Consider the following 19,463-nt stretch of genomic DNA (forward strand, 5'->3'; position numbering starts at 1 on the left):
GTGTTACTATTATCAACTTTTCCTTTACCTGGAGTATCTATGTTCAGGATGCGGAAAGGTTTCAGTCTCTTCTCAATTCAGAGGTTCAAAAGGTAATGATACTCAAAGCCTTCTAGAGTATATTTAGTGAGATTGCAATGGACTTCTAACTCCTCTGGTGTGTCCCTCACAGTATTGCTGACTCCTAGCTTTGTTTTCATGGTCAATGTAGTCAGACCTACCTGGAGCTTTCCTGTCCAAGCACTCTTGGCTTCCTTTTTTCCAGTACAGAGCAGTTCTTTGTTCAGACTTCTAAAGAGTCTCAGGAAAAAGTGCTGTGTTTGTACTTCAACCCCTTCACCCTTACCCACAGGGCATTGTAGCCAGAACACTGCCTTCTTTACACCCATATGTATTCTAAAAGTAGTCAGATATTTGTACTGATTCTTTTGGGATCACCCTAATTATTCTCTATACTCTTCCTACTTTCTCTGTAGTACTGCAGTTTCAGATATCACTAAAACATTTCTGGTCCTAGCATTGACATGTTTCCACACTATCTGTACTCATGTTGGCTTCCCTAGTAAAAGAGCTACATAATTTACTTTTTGTGCAGTTCTAGAATGAAATAAAAGGAAAATACTGATATAATTTTTGTTTAAATCTTTTGACTACTTCTTGGTCTTGTGTTATTTTTTCATATTGGTTGGGGTAAATGTAAAAGAACTGGCCTCATCTGTGACCTTTCATGACATCATATTAACTGTAAATAAGTACATAAAAATTAAATGGCATCCAGGGACAAACATACAAGATACATGTCTTCCCTTAACCAATCATTTAAATTATCTGCCCAACAGGTACTGATTTAAAAAAAAATTCTATTTCTTGAGTTAACTTCATTGTAGTCTTCACCAAAGTTTTACTTAACACATACGATATTTGAGAGCTAGCAAGAGGATGGGAGAGGGAGAAAAAGGCAGAAATAATCCTAAGTATTTATCTTGAGTTTCCCAGGTCTATTACTCTATTAAATATTAGCAATGGAAAGCAAAGTGTGTGAATATCATAATACGATCATCTTAGTACTCTTCAGAAATTCATTGAGGTACAACTTAATCTTGAGCCTTTTACCTTCACAGGAACCTATGCAAAAAATAAATCATCTATTTGATCAAAGTTTCTGTATCTTTTCTGAAGGTAAAAAAAAAAGCATTGTGAATAAGATATCACTCACTATATATGAGAAAGGATACAGTTAATTCCTACTCAAGTTTATTTCCAAAAATAGTTCCCTCTTTGGAGATGAATTTGTATGCTTTATCTTGTCAGAACACTAAAACTACATAGCACGTGCTTCTATTTTTAACTAGGCAGTTAGAAAATATAGAGCCAAATCTAGCACCCAAATGTAGCAATCAAGATTTTTCCATTGCCTTGTGACTTCTAGTCCCTCCCTTCCTTTCCCCCTCCCCCTGCCCCCCGTTGCATGATCTCCATTCTTCTTTTATCCCAAATATCCTCCTTTTGAATTATGCTTAAAGTATAAGGTGCCTTACGTTATTTTGGAAAGTCTGAGCTTAAGTCCTAAATAAATAAAAATATGATATGCTAACAATTTAAGAGGAAGTAGTACATATTTAATTGCTAAATGAGTGGTACTTGTGGCCTAAAGTGGTCTGAAACTTCCTCATCACCTCTTTATTCTATCTCTTCAAATCCAGCCTCTGATCCAACTCAAGTGAAACTACTTTTTCCAAACAAGTCCTCTTGCAAGATGGTTGAATAAGAAGTTTTGTTTCAGTATAGATTCATCTTATTTTCAAATACACAGAATTGGGTTTAGCAAAGGAAAAAAAAAAAAAAGACCAAAAAAGGAAAAAGAAAAGTAATCCTTTTGGGACACTAGAACTAGGGAGTATCAAAAGGTGTATAAATTACTTGAGACAAGGTAAATCAATAAAATGTAAAATAAACTTTACATTAAATAAATCTTTTCAAATAGTTTTTAATATGTTACATATGTTGCTTTTTTTTTTTTTTAAACACAATTTGGTATTAAGTTCACACAATTTTGACACAGTTTTAAATTCTCCATTACAAAACAACACTTTTTCACATTGGACATACTATATGTTGGTCTATTTTTAAAAGTCCAACTTTGATTATAAGTATTCATTTTCTTTAAAAAAAAAATTTTATTCAGTATCAGCATCGGCATACTAGCAATCAATGATATGGGTACAAAAAAAACTACATAAAAATCTTTTGTTGAAATACTTTAAATTTTCAACAGAATGGAAACTAAAATAATCTGTTATAATTAGTCACTAATACAGTCCTAATGTTTTTGCCTATACACAAGAAGAATTGACTAACATGTTATTTTCTAGCTGCTAGTCCCTGCCACCATTGTGCTTGTTTGAGTTCACAAATCTGCAAAAACCTGTAGCTTCTATGTCATTTCTCTGGTTCTCCTATTTTGTTGTTTTGTTTCCTATATCAATAATTAAAATCGTTTGCTATTGCTGTAAATATTGTGACTCCTAGAACCTCAGACCAACTTTGATTACATGATTTTCAAAATATTGGCCTCTACAATGATAAGGAATTCTGCCTAAGAAGTCTCTTCCCTTTATCAGACCAAAGTTTGACAAGTAATATGAAAACAAATCCAAAACAGTACAAAACTTGTAGAATTCTTGAGACATCTACAATTTTGATAATTGATATGGAAATTAGGACTCAGACAATTTTAAAATAATTGGCATCTCAGAAAAACATGATCAAACAAAAAACCTTTTGATATATTTTACAAAATCATTTTAGAAATGAAATGGTGACTAGATTAGCATGGGTGGATCAAAGATTTGTGTAGAGAATTAGAAGGAGATTGAACTAGAAAGTTGAAGATAAATTTGAGCATTTAGGGCTTGCTCACAGGCCAAATCTAAATGGACCTCATAAATCAAAGTTTTGGGTCCAAACCTTTTTTATTGTTGTTGTGATAAACAACCCCTTTTCAAGTTGTATATGCAACTTTTTGCTATAGACAAAAACTACTTCAGCTACATTTGACAAAACGCAAGGATTTGTAAATTTGAATTGCTAATTTATTATAATAATAGTAAACATTTAAAAAGCACTTTGATGTTTGCAAAGTGTTACCTGCACACATGTATACAGGTATATACATATATATATATATATATATATATATATATATGATTAAATGCATATTATGTGTGTGTGCATATATGACCATGCATGTATGTGGAATCTCATTTGATTGACCACCATGTAATTTGGAGATGATGGACTGAGGAGTAGAGAATACCAGGGACAGAAAGTTGAGGACCTAAATAAATAAGAGATAAATATAAATGAACAAGAGTAAATCAGAAAAGTTAAGTCAAGAAAAAAACAAAATTATTGGAAAGAGACTAAATGATATAAAACATGTATTTGTTCTTATGGTGTATTTGTTCTTATGGTAAAATGATCTCTCTCATTTTTTTTCAGAAAGATCTACTTAAAATCAAAACTCTCTGTGAGTACAATGGCTTTTCAAAGCATTTCCTTAGAACACTCATTTAGCATTCACATGAATGGCAAAATTAAGCAGACTATTCCCTTTTGTATTAAATGATTGTCTTAACAAAGAGATCACATGTCCATCATGATGTCCCCCAGACAAAAGAAATCATCTTTAGTTTTTGAAATTAACTTTTAATTACTAAGAAGGAGAGAGAGAGAGAGAGAGAGAGAGAGAAAGAAAGAAAGAAAGAAAGAAAGAAAGAAAGAAAGAAAGAAAGAGAAAGAAAGAAAGAAAGAAAGAAAGAAAGAAAAAAAGAAAGAAAGAAAGAGAGAGAGAGAAAGAAAGAAAAAAAGAAAGAAAGAAAGAGAGAGAAAGAAAAAAAGAAAGAAAGAAAGAAAGAGAGAGAGAAAGAAAAAAAGAAAGAAAGACAGAGAGAGAGAAAGAAAGAAAGAAGAAGAAAGAAAGAAAGAAAGAAAGAAAGACAAGAAAGAAAGAAAGAAAGAAAGAAAGAAAGAAAGAAAGAAAGAAAAAAGAAAAGAAAAGAAAAAAAGGGAAGGGAAGGGAAGGGAAGGGAAGGGAAGGGAAGAGAAAAACTGCTAATTATTTTGACTTTTATTTTGCCATTTAACTTTGATTCTGAAGGGGAGAGTAGCAAGCAAATTACACAGTTCTGGCTCAAATTAAATGCAATTCAAACATAAGTCAAGAATGATGTTCATGATATCAATGGTACTTTTTAAAATGAAGACATCAACAACAAACTGTAAAAACACTATTTTTTTTTTTTACAGATTCTCCTAAATGTTGACTACTTCTTCTCAGATTCCTTTTCTGATTTGTCACGTACATCATTCCTGATAATGGTGGATGTACCCTGCGTCTCTTTTTTGGATCATTTTATTATTTTGTGCTGTCCTTCATTACTTACTGATCAGCTTCCATGTATTTGTTTACCATCTCATTCAAATGATTCTCAAATCTAGCTCTCTGTATGTACTTTCTCTTCTGAGCTACAGTCCCATAGCATCTGCCTTTTAAACATTTTAAACTGAATGTCTAATAGACATGTGAAATGCAACATGTCCAAAATTAACTTATGTTTTTCTTCAAAAAAAAAAATTCTTCCTCCAAACTTGCCTATTTCTATGAAAGCCATCACCATTCTCTCAATGTCTCAGTTTCACAATCTCTCTTACACAGTCATGTCTCAGTTTCACAATCTCTCTTACACAGTCAATTTAATTTTCTTTCTTTTCTTTCTTTCTTTCTTTTCTTTCTTTCTTTCTTTTGTTTCTTTCTTTCTTTTCTTTCTTTCTTTCTTTTGTTTCTTTCTTTCTTTTCTTTCTTCTTTCTTTCTTTCTTTCTTTCTTTTCTTTCTTTCTTTCTTTCTTTCTTTCTTTCTTTCTTTCTTTCTTTCTTTCTTTCTTTCTTTCTTTCTTTCTTTCTTTCTTTCTTTCTTTCTTTCTTTCTTTCTTTCTTTCTTTCTTTCTTTCTTTCTTTCTTTCTTTCTTTCTTTCTTTCTTTCTTTCTTTCTTTCTTTCTTTCTTTCTTTCTTTCTTCCTTTCCCCCAAACTTTGTTTTTACTTAGCTAGGCTGAACAATGAATAGACCATTGGAGCTGAAGTCAAGAAGACCTGAGTTGAAATCTGGACTTAGGTATTTATATACACTTGGAAAATCACTTAATTTCTCTCTGACTCAATTTCCTTAAATGTAAAATTTGGATAATAATAGCACTTACCTCTCTGGGTTTTTGTGATCAAATAATATTTGTAAAGCACTTAGCACAATGTCTGGCAACAAATACATGGAAGCTGATCAGTAAGTAATGAAGGACAGCACAAAATAATAAAATGATCCAAAAAAGAGATGCAGGGTACATCCACCATTATCAGGAATGATGTACGTGACAAATCAGAAAAGGAATCTGAGAAGAAGTAGTCAACATTTAGGAGAATCTGTAAAAAAAATATATGCTTGTTTTTTTCCTCAATTCCTTCCTTCCTTCCTTCCTACTTCCCTTTCTTATTTTTCATGCACAGCTATTATCCTAGTTCAAGCCCTCATCACCTCTTACTGGGGTGATTGCAATAGCCTTCTAATTATTTTCCCTGCATTATCCCTCCTCACTATCATCTACTCAGCTGACAATGTTATTTTTCTAAAATGTGACTCTTACCATGTCACTACCCAATAAACTTAAATGTCTCCTCATTATCTCCAAATGAAATATAAGGTCCTTTATTTGGCATTTTAATCTTATTATTATTAACTCCTCCCCCACCTTTTTTCATTAAAGGTTCAATTCTGTTTAAAAACTTTTCCTTCTCAGAACATATACAAATGGGTATTATTTTCAACTATTAATAGAAAGCCAACCTTATTTTCTCCTAATAAATATATCCACTTCTTCCTCCAAAAACTCCAGTAGATCTAGCAATTCAGAGAATACTGAATGGTGTTATCTAGTCCTGATTATGCTATAAATTACTTTGTAAATCTATTCTTTGACTTTTCTTTTCAATACACTTATTAAGTCCTTTGAAAAAATTCTCTGGACCCACTTCTAACATCATTAATGAGTGTGAGTTTCCAGATCAAAAACATCACAGTTCTTATAAAACCTGTCAAATCATGATAATATACAGGTTGCATTTAGCAAATAATACTAAGCTAAATCATTAAGCATGCTGCATATACAATAATGAACAATAAAGTAATAGTTATATACAATTAATATATATGAAATAAAACTTAAAGCAGGAAAATTAATGTCATTAATCATTAGTAGCACAATCAAGCACTCTATGTTTATGATTACCACAAGTTTATAATGTGAAAACATCTATTAGAAAGACAAAAATATATTCACAATTTCTGGAGGTAAGCCCCCATATGTAGCAAAATTTTGGTTATGAGAAAAGGAGACCGAATGACTTGTCAATAAGGAGATTGAAGAGAATCCTTAAATAAAAAAGGGTCAAAACTTAGGTTTCCTACTGCAAAAAAAAGAGGTCATAGTTATGGGTGAAATAAAGGGTAGGTGCTCTGAGATAAACAGGTATACAATAATGCTGGACAGTGCTGAAAGTACACATACCGTTGCAGAGAGAAATCTTAAGCCAGCGTTAAAAAGATTCTCTATGAAAGCACCATGTCCTTCTGTGGAAAAAACAGGGAAGTTGGGGTTAAAATGATAATAGAACTAGGGAATAGGGAGGCAACTGAACTAGAAAAGGACCTTGTTTCATTTGTTTTAGACAATTTGTAGAAATAACTGCAGAGGTATACTGGGACCATGTCCAATAGCTGACTGTGAAAACTTCAGTGTGAGCATTTAACACTTGGAATGGGCAAAAGCTATAAATCACGATTTAATTCATTATTATGTTTATTATGTAGATACACTTAAAATGTTGAGAAGAATGCTAAGAAGGCAGAATAAACAAATATATATACTCCACACACACACACACACACACACACACACACACATTTGTAGAGCTAGTTATATGTTTACCAGCATAACCTTAGAAATACCATCAAGGTATGGTACCATCAAGGAAAGAAAACTGGAAGAATATTTGAGCTAATAAAGGCTAAATTAGAAAACTGGACAAAATTGATACAGAAGCAATAAAACAATAAAGTAGAAATTGGGCTCTTTAAATTTGCTATGTACCTATCTAATTGGGTTGCATTATTACCTGCAAGTACATATGGCAGTTGGAATCTGATGATCCTCTAGAAATTGCCTTTCCATAAACAGTATCTTACTTTTTAGATCTGTGAAAGATCCCTTGGGACTAAAGTAGACAAAAATCATCCTTTTTCATCCTTTCTCATTGTTTCCTGTATAGAGTGGTTTAATCCTATCCTTGGGGAGGCCTTTCTTTTTTTTTTTTTTTTTATTCATTTTTCCAAATTATCCCCTCCCTCCCTCCACTCCCTCCCCCTGATGGCAGGTAATCCCATACATTTTACATGTGTTACAATATAACCTAGATACAATATATGTGTGTAAATACCATTTTCTTGTTGCACATTAATTATTAGCTTCCGAAGGTATAAGTAACCTGGGTAGATAGACAGTAGTGCTAACAATTTACATTCACCTTGGGGAGGCCTTTCTTAATTTGATTTAAATTTTTATTCTACATGTGGCAATTCCAGATGAGTCACTGGAAGGTCAAATATTAAAACAGAAGATTCAATAGTTTGTCCACATAATAAGAAGATGAAATTCATTGGAAAAGTCCCTAGAATTAAGCTAGATTGAAGACAAAAGGAAAAGGGGATGACAAAGGTTAAGATGGATAAATAGTATCATGGAAACAATAAACACACACTTGGTCAGACTTCATGATGTAGTGAGATATAAGGACCAGGTGTGCTATGGTGCATGGGATTATAAAAAGTCAGACATGACTGAATGACTTAACAAAAACAAAAATTAAAAAAAAACAAACCACCAAACCAAAAATAAAAACAAACCTCACAAAGCAAAACACATAAAAAAGATATCTTAATATGAAGTCACATATCTCAACTACACACAGCTTCCATACTTTTCAGCATACATTCTCAAGTTTCCTTCTTGTTAGTTTCCCTTTGAATTACATTCTGTTTCTTTTACTTAGCTTTAATCATTAAATGGATATAGCTGCTTAAAAGCGTCAAAGTCTCCCACTGCATGAAGGGCCATTTCCAGTTATCTTAATCTTTATCTAGCCACTGGACCCAAATGGCTCTGGAGGGGGAAGAGAGGTAGGTGACCTTGCACAGCCCTCATTTACTTAGATACAGTTTGTTTGCATGTTATGGCATCACTCTTTCATGTCATGGTCCTCTTCGAGAACAAAAACAAACAACAACCTTTCCTTTTATATGCTTCATTGGCATATATTTTTTTTCTTTCCTTTTTTGGCATCATTATTGCTCGTCCCCTCTGACTCTAAATTGTTCTCTACAACATTGGGGGGGGGGAGGAGAAAGAAAACAATTTCCTTGTAACAATAAAAATAGTCAAAAAAAAAAAAAGGAAAGAAAGAAAAGAAAAGAAATCCTATGTTAATCATATTCCCAAATGTATCTCTTATTTTATATCTTGAGTCAATTGGTTCTCTGTCAAAGGAGGTGAAATGGGATTGGGGTAATGAGTTTCTTTATTATTTTACTGAGGTCCTGGTTGGTTATGGCATTGATATTAGTTTTTGTCTTTCAAAAAAATGTTTTTCCAATGTTGTTGTTATTGTGAACATTTTTCTTCTGGTTCTTCTCACTTCACCTTGCATTAGTCCACACCAATTTCCCCAGGTGTCTCTGAAACCTTTTTCATTATTTCCCATAGTGGACTAATATTTATTTCATTACATTCATATTTTGTACTTTAAAATATTCAGTCATTCCCCAGTAGATGGACAGAAGAGACTCTATATTTATATACTTGGTTTTTTCTCCTCTGCCTATCTCTGTCTTTCTCACTCTCTCTCTCTTTCTGTGTATGTTGTGTATGTGTGTATGTTTCCTTTTCCTCTTTATTTGATTGTAAAGTGAAAATTTAGTTATTTTAATTTGTATTTTCCAATAGTGATTGGTTAGTGACATTTTTTTCATGAGTTTTGATACCTATTTCTTATATGTTGAGGGATCTGTCCTCTATTCTTGAACCCTAACATAATCATCATAATCATGTTCTTCCAATAAGCATTTATTAAGCACCTACTATGTGCAAAATACAATGTTGGGGGCTAATTATACAAAGCCAAAAATGGAAATGTACCTGCCTTCAAAGAGCTTTTAAGAGCCTTTAAATGGAGGATAATACAATTGGCTAGAAAATATTGGCATCAGTATTCATGTTCCATATCTTGATTTCTGATTGGAATCAAGATAATAATGTTCTTTTACTTAACCCAGAATATTTGATTGTTTTTTTTTAAGAATTTATGCTTATACATTCTCTTTCATCATAAAATATGTCCTGATTATTTAAGATAATTTTAACAACTTTTACATAATTCTTCTTCTAATTTGCCTTTTACCCATATAAAATCTGATAACAGCTCTTATATCTCTCCAGTCACCTAGCACTCAGCTATTTCACCATTCACTATTTTCACCCAATTATTTCTATGTATCTTTAGATATAAAGATAAATTCACACCATCTATGGATATTTTTCTCAATCACCATGATTCCCTTCTGCTTGTAGATCTTTTAACAGCTTCCCCCCATTTATTTTTATAATAAATCAGTCTGTTCTTAATTATGGAACTCTATATTTTTAGTCACACATTCCAGAATTTAGCTTCCTAATGTACTTCTATTTTCTCCCTTTAATCCAAGCCTATTACCAAAGGTCTCTTCTTATTAATCCCTAAACCTCAAAATACCCTTAGAAAACCCTTAGGTGAGAACCAAAGAATTAGTGACTTTATTAGAGGGAAAGCTAAAACTAGAATTTATGTTTCTAATCCATATCTATAAACTCTTCTACCATAACTTCCTTGCTACCATAACTTGTAACACTATACAGAGTAAATATTTTTACTAATGTATTCTAAAGTATATTAACACAAGCTTCATTACCACAATAGAAGCCAAATAAGTTGGATTCAAATCCCAGTTCTTAGAATCACTATTTAACTAGTGATTACAGCAACAGGTAACACAATTGACTTCTTATTTCCCAGTTTCCTCAACTGTTAAATGAAAGGCTTGGAAAAGATGGTCTCTTTGGTCCCTATGAGTTCTTAATTCTAAGGGAATATATAGCCATCTATAATCAGAGTTTTCACCTGAGGTCCCTGGATATATTTGAGAGGTCTATGAATTTAGATGTGAAAATTTGCATTGTTATTTTCATTAACCCCTGTTTAATTTCCTTCACTTGTGAATATAGGCAACATTCTTCTAAAAAGGGGTCCATAGGCTTCACCACACTGCCAAAAGATCTATCTCTCTCACCAACCCAGAGAAACCTGATCTACAAAAGTTGCATTTTTATTTGTTTCTTCTGATAACAATGTGATATATTCCAAGAATAAGAGTGATGCTTGTTAGTAGTTATTCTTCTGGCCCAAATTTATACATAATACCTGGGGACATAAAAGGACCAACTTTTTCCTGCAACAAATTGTCAGTTCAGGCCATATGTAACAAGAAAAAAAATTTGGGAAGATACATTCTACCAGTCCATTCCATCCACCAAAGTGTAACCTCTCTTCCAAACAAAAGAATCCAGAAGTCTTAAGTTCTAACTAAAGAAAATCTAGTTAAGTCCCAAGATTTTTCTCACATTTTTAGTAAAAAAGAATTAGATGAGTTTCAATCAGCTAATCATTTATGAGGAAGAAAACAAGTACATTAAGAATCAGTCTTTTTTTTGCCCTAGAATGAAGGGGACTTTACTTTGATTCCTTGAATTGTAGCTACAGAGGTAAGACTTCATAATAGTGTTCATATGTAAAGGAATTGTAGGTTTTAATGAACTATAAGACTGGGAAGAATCAATTTTGCAATGTGATAACATAATAACATGCAGAAACACATTTAAAACAAATAGTATCTAGAACTTGGGAAGCAATAGTGTTACTACATTGCAAAGTGATCAGATCCTCTATGTACTATTTATCTCTTTTAGACACCTAGTTTTAGGAAGAGTATAGATCTATTGGAGGAAGAAAGAATTGGATACCTTGCCATACAAGAATCAATTGAGGACCAGTTAAATGGCACAATGAATAGAGCACTGGTCATGGAGACAGGAGAACCTGAGTTCAAATTCGATCCTAAACACTTAATACTTACTAGCTGTAAGATAAATCATTTAATCCCAATTGCACAAACAAATAAAACACAAAGAATCAATTGGTTGAATTTGTGTTGTTTATTTTTCCTCAATTTATTTTACATGTAAAATACATGTAAAGATAGTCTTCAACATTCATTTTGATAAGATTTTGAACTCAATTTTTTTCTCCCTCTTTCCCTTGGCTTCCCTCTTGTCAAGATAGCAAGCATTATGATATAGATTATATATGTACAATCATATTAAACATATTTCATATTTGTTTAAACATATTTCCAAATTTGTTATGTTGTAAAAGAAAAAATCAGACCAAAGGGGGAAAAACATGAAAAAGAAAAGGCAATTCAAGAAAAGGGTGAAAATAGCATTTTTCTATCTTTATTTGGTCTCCATAGTTCTCTCTCTATAAGCAGATGACATTTTCTATCCCAACTCTATTAGAATTGTCTTGAATGACTATATTGTTGAGAGGAGCTAAGTCTATCACAGCTACTCATTCTTCTCACTTCACTCAGCATAAGTTTATATAAGTCTTTCCAGGCTTTTCTGAGATTAATCTATTCATCATTTCTTATAGAATAATAATATTGCATTGCATTCATATATTTTAACTTATTCAACTGTTCTCCAATTAATAGGCATCCATTCAATTGACCAAATCCTTGCCACTATACAAAAAAAGAGCTGCTTCAAATATTGTTGCACATATGGGTCTTTTCTCTTCTTTTCTGATCTCTTTAGGATACAGACCTAGTAATGGCATTGCTGAATCCAGAGATATGCCCAGTTTTATATCCCTCTTGGCATAGTTCCAAATTGATATCAATAATGGCTGGATCAGTTCACAAGTCCACCAGCAATGCATTAGTGTCCCAGTTTTCCCCCATTTCTCATTATCCAACATTTCTCCAACATTTCTCATTAACTTTTCCTGTAACCTTAGACTGTTGTTTAATTTAAGAAAAAAAACCTATATAAGAAAAATAGATTAGGCTTCCTCTTTATTTGATGGCTTCAAATAAAAAGCTGGTTGGCTAACTGGAGACTAACATTTTGTTATGTCATCTGTTCCTTGGAAAAATTCTGTGATTCAGCAACAACAAGACCATATGAAGATCAATTCTGTTGGACGTGGCTCTTTTCAACAATGAGATGATTCAAACCAGTTCCAATTGTTTAGTAAAGAAGAGAATCAGCTACACCCAGAGAGAAAAATATGTGTGGAAGACAATAGCATTTCCACTCTTTCTGTTATTGATTGATTGCATTTTTGTTTTCCTTCTCAGGTTTTTTCTTTCTTTCTACATATGATTTTTTCTTCTGCAGCTGTCCAAAGTCTATTGAGATTGTTTTGGATCACTAAACCACTGAGAAGAATGAAGTCTTTCATAGTTGATCAATGTATATTCTTGCTGTATTGTGTACAATGTTTTCCTGGTTCTGCTTGTTTTGCTTAGCATCAATTCATGTAAATCTTTCCAGGCCTTTCTAAAATCAGCTTGTTCATCCTTTTTTACTAGAACAATAATATTTTTTATCTTCATATACCACAACTTGTTCAGTCATTACCCATTTGATGAGCATTTACTCATTTTTTAATTTTTTTGCTACCATAAAAAGAGCTGCAACAAACATTTTTGAACATATAGGTCCTTTTCCTTCCTTTATGATTTCCTTGGGATACAGACCCAGTAATAGCACCGCTGGATCAAAGGGTATGCACAGTTTTATAGCCCTTTGGGCATAATTCCAAATTGCTCTCCACAATAGTTGGAGTATTTCACAATTTCACCAACAATGCATCAGTGTCCCAGTTTTCTCACATCCCCTCCAACATTTATCATTATCTTTTCCTGTCATCTTAGCCAACTATGAGATGGTACCTCAGAGTTATTTTAATTTGAAATTCTCAAATCAATAGTGATATAGAGTATTTTTCATATAACAATAGATGGCTTTAATTTTGTCATCTGAAAATGGTCTATTCATATCCTTTGACCATTTATCAACTGGGGAATGACTTGTATTCTAATAAATTTGACAGAGTACTTTATATGTTTTAGAAATGAGACTTTTATCAGAAACAATGATTGTAAAGATTTCTTTTCAGCTTTGTACTTCCCTTTTAATCTTGTTTCTGTTGGTTTTGTTTGTGCAAAACTTTTTTAAGTTAATGTAATCAAAATTGTCCATTTTGCCTTTTATAATGTTCTCTAGTCTTTCTTTGGTCATAAATTCCTCACTTCTCCAAAAATCTGACAGAAAATTTTCCAGCAATTTTTGTCAGATATGAGTTTTTATTCCAGAAGATGGAATTTGTGAATTTATTAAATTTAAATTTAAAATTTAAAGGAATTGATTATTGTGTCATGTGTATCTAACCTCTTTCACAGATCCACTACTCTATTTCTTAGCCAGTACCAAATAATTTTGATGATTGCTGCTTTATAATTTTTTTTAGGTTTAGTACTACTAAGTCACCATCCATTGTAATTTTTTTCATTAACTCCCTGAATATTCTTGATCTTTTATTCTTCCAGATGAATTTTATTATTTTTTTCTAGCTCTATGAAATAATTTTTGGCAGTTTGATCGATATGGTACTGAGCAAGTAGACCAATTTAGGCCGAATTGTCATTTTTTATTATATTAGCTTGGTTAATTCATGAGTAATTGATACATGGCCAAGTTACTAATCTCTCTCAGAGTCAAAGTGACTTAAATCATAAAGCATAGTAGAGTATTTCATTTGATCCTCACAACCATGAAGATGGCTTTCACCCCACTTTACAGATGAGGAAATAGATGCAATGTAAGTGCCTTTGGGTTCCAAAATTGCTCTTCCCAAAGGTTAATTCATGGTTATCAGGATCGTTAGAGAGAAAAATTAATTTTTATGGTAGAAATTGAACAAGTAGGCTGGGGAAGGAAGAATGTTCAACTATTATTATTAGTTTTAATGAATATACAATATCATTAATGTGAGAGGTACACAAATGTGATACAACTGAATTGAGGGGATAGCACAAGAGACTTGAAGTGGGAAGTGGAAAGGAATCATGAAGTAGGAGAGGAGCACTTAATGAAGATAGTAGGATGCCAAAAACAAACTTACTAAATGTATGCTGGAGACTAGCCCTAACAAGCATGAAAATTTTTATGTCTTTATCTTAGCCATTTGGAAACGCAGTAGCCAGTTGCAGGCAAATTCCAGTACTAGTAAGTGCTGGAGCTTTAAGCTATTCCATTTATCTCACCTTCGTCAGTCTGGTGCTCCTCCACTCCCAGGAACTCAACATAAAGTGGCTATACTTTGAATAGTCATGACTGACTTCAATCTTATTGCAGCTTAGAACTTTCAAGCTCAAGTGATCTGCTAGACTCATCCTTCCACTGTAACAGGAATTACAAATGGGCACCACTATGCCTGGCCCACATGGAAGTTTCTGGCCAAGTCTTCATAGATAGCAATGATAATTGATGCCAGTCTTCTGACAGGAAGCCATTATGGGTTAGTGAATGCCATCTAGAACACCTGGGCTCAAATGGCATCTTAAATACTTACTGTCTATGTAAACCTGAATAAATCTCTTAATCTCTTTGGGCCACAGTTTCCACATCTGTAAAATGAACCCATTGACCTTTAGAAGCCTTTTGCAGTTTTAAATCTATGATCCTCTGAATTGCTAAACTAATCAATCAATACCACTCCAATCCCCCAAAGCTTACATGTGATGAACTCATCTCAATTCATAGAGCATAGTTCAAATCAGCAGGTCAACTTGCCTCAACTTTATGAAAAATCAGGCAAACTTCTTCCATCTATAGAAAAACGCATAACCAAGTCTCTTGTAGCAAGTCAAATCATTACTTGGCAATGCTCAGAGAGTCTGAAGCTAATCATTCAGCTTTGTTTCATTAGCCCTGCTGTAATGTAGCAAAGCTAATGCAGTCAGAAGCGGTGAGCGAGGCCTGCACCGTGGAAGAAGCGCCTTTCACTTTAGCAATGAAAATTAAATGTGGAAATAATTCCCTGCTCCTTTTTGGAATATTACTGTGCTATTAAATAGGCTAAGACTATTAAAAAGTAATGACATGAAGTTGCATGCATCATTATTTTAAAAGAGATTGAATGAGAATATACTGTCGTTCTGCTCCACTCATTGCCTAATCCTGGGTTTAAAGGTTCTGGTGTGCACATCTATTGTACTTGCAAAATTTCAACTCCTGTCTCAAAGAAGGGAATTTGGTTTCTCAGAAAATGGACAGATAGGTGCTCATAAAAACACTTCAATTATTTTGGTCAGGCTTTCATTAGTGTTGTCAATGATGACTACTAGAAACAGCATGTGTGACTCAGAAAACACAAACTAAGCCACATTAGGTGAAAGTGGGCAACTGATTAAATGGATTTTTAAACCCCACAGGCCTGTTGTAGGTAATGTGTGATGAATCAAGTACCTTAGATATTGAAATTGAATGTCCAAAGAAGAAGTAACATCAGCTTTAACAGACTGCTTTTTGATATTCTTCATCCTTCTGAGATCAGTTCTGAGATCAGTCAGAACTGAGGATCTCACAAGTTAGGTAGGACCAGCTACTTCCAGCTCTGCTGAATAGTAAGAAACTAGTTGGTCCAAAAAGGCTGATTAAAAAAGGCAGGGTCCTTTACAAAGTAGTATATGAGTGGAAGGGAGTAGTTTTGTATCCCTGATTTCATTGATGTGAGGGACTCAGAAATTTCAATAATTCAGGTCAATGACTGCTCTATAACATAGAATTTTGGAAAGTTTTTCGTGGCATTGTCAAGTTAAAAATTTGCTTGTGTGTAGAGGGCCGCAGATGGGGGGGGGGGACTCTAGGCAAGGTATACGACCCTTTAGCTCAGAGGAAACCCACTGACAATATCTGGTTTGGCTCCCCATTTCCCTTGGTGTTCACACCTTTTCCTGAGAAGTCAAGGAGGGCGTGACCACCTATGTTTTACTTGAAGCAAGCCACAGCAGGGTGTTTACTCAGTGTGATTGATGAGATAATGGTTCTCTAGTTCTCTTATACTTAGGGTGATATGGTGATGTAATGGTTCTACAGTTGGCTTATGCTCAGTGTGCTATAGTGATGTAATCATACTAAAGTATTTAAGGGCTAAGAGGACTGCAGAGAGAGAGAGAGAGACAGAGAGAGAGAGTGTGAGTGGAGAGAGAGAGAGAGAGAGAGTGTGTGTGTGTGTGTGTGTGTGTGTGTGTGTGTGTGTGTGTGTGTGCGCGTGTGTGTGTGTGCTCAAGCTCAATCTCAGACTCAGAGACTCAGACTCAGACACAGAGGAGACTCCAGACTCCATCCTTGACCATCCTTGTGGTGGCTCTCCTGCCTTCATCACTTCTCCACGAAAGACTAAGGTTCATCCAGAGATCCTCCAGAAAGCTAATCTGGACATTACACTTGTGGTCACAAGCCAAGCTGTATCAGAGGCAGAATTTGAACTCAGGTCCCCCTTAACTCGAGGATCAGCACTCTATTATCTATATCATGCTGCTTTGAATTGTCACCCCCAAAGCTGGTCTATTGCCACAGGTATTTTGAAGAGAAAATTAACTTTGAATACAATGTTTGTTTTCCTCTGACGTATCATCCTGGTGATATGTCACATAAGTTTGTCTTTATTTTTCTGTTCACTAGACTATTTTCATAAAATACAATGAATACATTAATCCCCACTCTCTCAGAAACAACGTGAGTTATGTAAAATCAAACCTAGAGACTTTTCTTAACCTGGCCAGTAAGTTGTTCTTTATGGAGGATCTTGACAAATGTGAGAGCATCACAAAATGCAAATAGATAATTTTGATTATATTAAATTAAAAAGATTTGGTATAAATAAAATCAATGCAAGTAAGATTAGAAGGAAAGAAGAAGGCTGAGAAATAATCTATAGAACAAGTGTCTCTGATAAAAGTCTAATTTCTCAAATTCATAGAGAAAGGAGTCAAATGTATAATAATACAAGCCATTCCCCAAATGATAAATGACTCAATTTATATGACAGGCAATTTTCAAATTATCTATAAGTATGTTAAGAAGTGCTTTTGATTGGATAAATGTAAATTAAAACAATTCTGTTATACTATCTCAATCTATCAGATTGGCTAGTATGACTAAAAAAAAGGAAAGTTATAAGTGATGGAGAGGATGTAGGAAACCTGGGAATCTAATAGATTGTTGGTGAAGTTGTGATCCATTCCAACCATTCTGGAAAGCAATTTGGAGCTATATCTAAATTGCAATGAAAGTATGCATACCCTTTGATCCAGCAATATCATTACTAGTTCTGGATCCCAAAGAAACCATAAAATATTTATAGTAGCTCTTGTGGTGATGGCAAAGTATTGTAAATTGAGAAGATTCCCATCAATTGGGGAATGACTTGAACAAACTGTGCAGTATGAATATAATGGTGGAATACTATTGTGTAATAAGAAATTACAAACAGGCAGATTTCAGCAAAATATGGAAGTATTTGTATGAACTGATGCAAAGTAAAATGAGCAAAATCAGGAAAATGTATCAGCAACATTGTGTGATGACTAACTGTGAATAACTCATATCTTCTCAGCAACACAATGATCCAAAACAAATACTCACAAAGGAAACTGCTATTGATACCTAGATAAAGAATTGGTGGACTCTGAATGCAGATTGAAGCCTATTATTTTTCACTTATTTTATTTTTTCTTGTGTTTTTTTCCCCTTCTGATTTGTTTGATTTGTTTCTTCTTTCACAATGGTGACTCATATGGAAATATCTTTTATATGATAGCAGATGTACAATCTATAGCAAATTGCCTACCATCTTCAGAAGAAGAGAAGGGAGAAAGGAAGGAAAAAAAATGGATCTCAAAATCTTTTAAAACTGAATGCTTAAATTTTTTTGACATGTAACTGGAGAAAGATATGGAGCTTCTAAGCTTCTAAGAAAGCATTTTCATTATATTAGATGCCTATTATCTTCCTAAATAATGTTCTGATAATATCAAGTCTGATAAATATCAACTGGTAACTAACTTCCTTTCTATTGTGATTTCTGGCTCGTTGGTATTTGTTTCAGGAATCACAGAATCTTAAGATGGCCTTAAAGATCAGTTCAACCTGTACAAGAATTTTTCTACAATATCCCCAACATATAGTGATTTGGCTTCCAAGGTAGCACCAGCAAAAATGCTGTTTTTACCATAGGCACTAATAATTGTTAACTATTAGTTGTGAACATAGTGGATAAAATGCTGGACATTGAGCCAGAAAGACTTAAATTCAAATCTAACATAGTATGCTTATTAACTATGAGATCCTGGGAATATCACTTTAACCTCTGTCTGTCTCGATTTCCTCACCTGTATGGAAATAATACTAGACCTATTTCATAGGTTTGTTGTGAGGATCAAATGAGATAATATCTATTAGGTGTTTTAATAAATAAAATGCCAGACAAATGCTAGCTATTATTGTCATCATTATTAATATTAATAACTTTTCCTCTTAAGCTTAAATCTGTTTCTCTCCGCTTTGTACCCATTGTCCCTGGTTTGGCCTGTTAGGACCAAGCAAAATAAGATTAAGCTCTCTTAAACCTCAACAGAATGAGAGTATGGAAAAGATGCTGACTCTAGAACCAAAAAGTCTGGGTTCAAATTCTAACTCTAAAGCTTATTATCTTTTTATCTGTAAAAAGAGGAGGAAATAGAGCAGATGGCATCTGAGATCCCTTCCAGTTCTACGAAACTACATTCTTCTTTCTATTCTTACCTCTGATTTTCCATTCTTTAGGCTATGTATCCCCAGTATATACCGGATGGTGAGAAGAGGAACAGAGTATCTGAGATGGAGCCATTGTAGACACAGCCCTTTTTTTCCCCCCTAAAGGATCCTTATTCAGAGATGCTAGAATGCTAATCACACACTCCTAATCATGTTTCCCTGGAAAGAAAATCACTCCAGAGCAGCTTCATTAGTCATTAATTCATTTAAGTATTTCCAAGAACCTTCCAAGAAGACTTTGAACCTTAATTCTAAGAAGTTCCTCTACATACCCTGCATATTCTTAGGGAAATTTTAAAAATCCTGAGATGATAAGGATAG

Source organism: Sminthopsis crassicaudata, chromosome 1 (assembly GCF_048593235.1).
Source record: "Sminthopsis crassicaudata isolate SCR6 chromosome 1, ASM4859323v1, whole genome shotgun sequence".
In the NCBI taxonomy this organism is placed as follows: domain Eukaryota; kingdom Metazoa; phylum Chordata; class Mammalia; order Dasyuromorphia; family Dasyuridae; genus Sminthopsis; species Sminthopsis crassicaudata.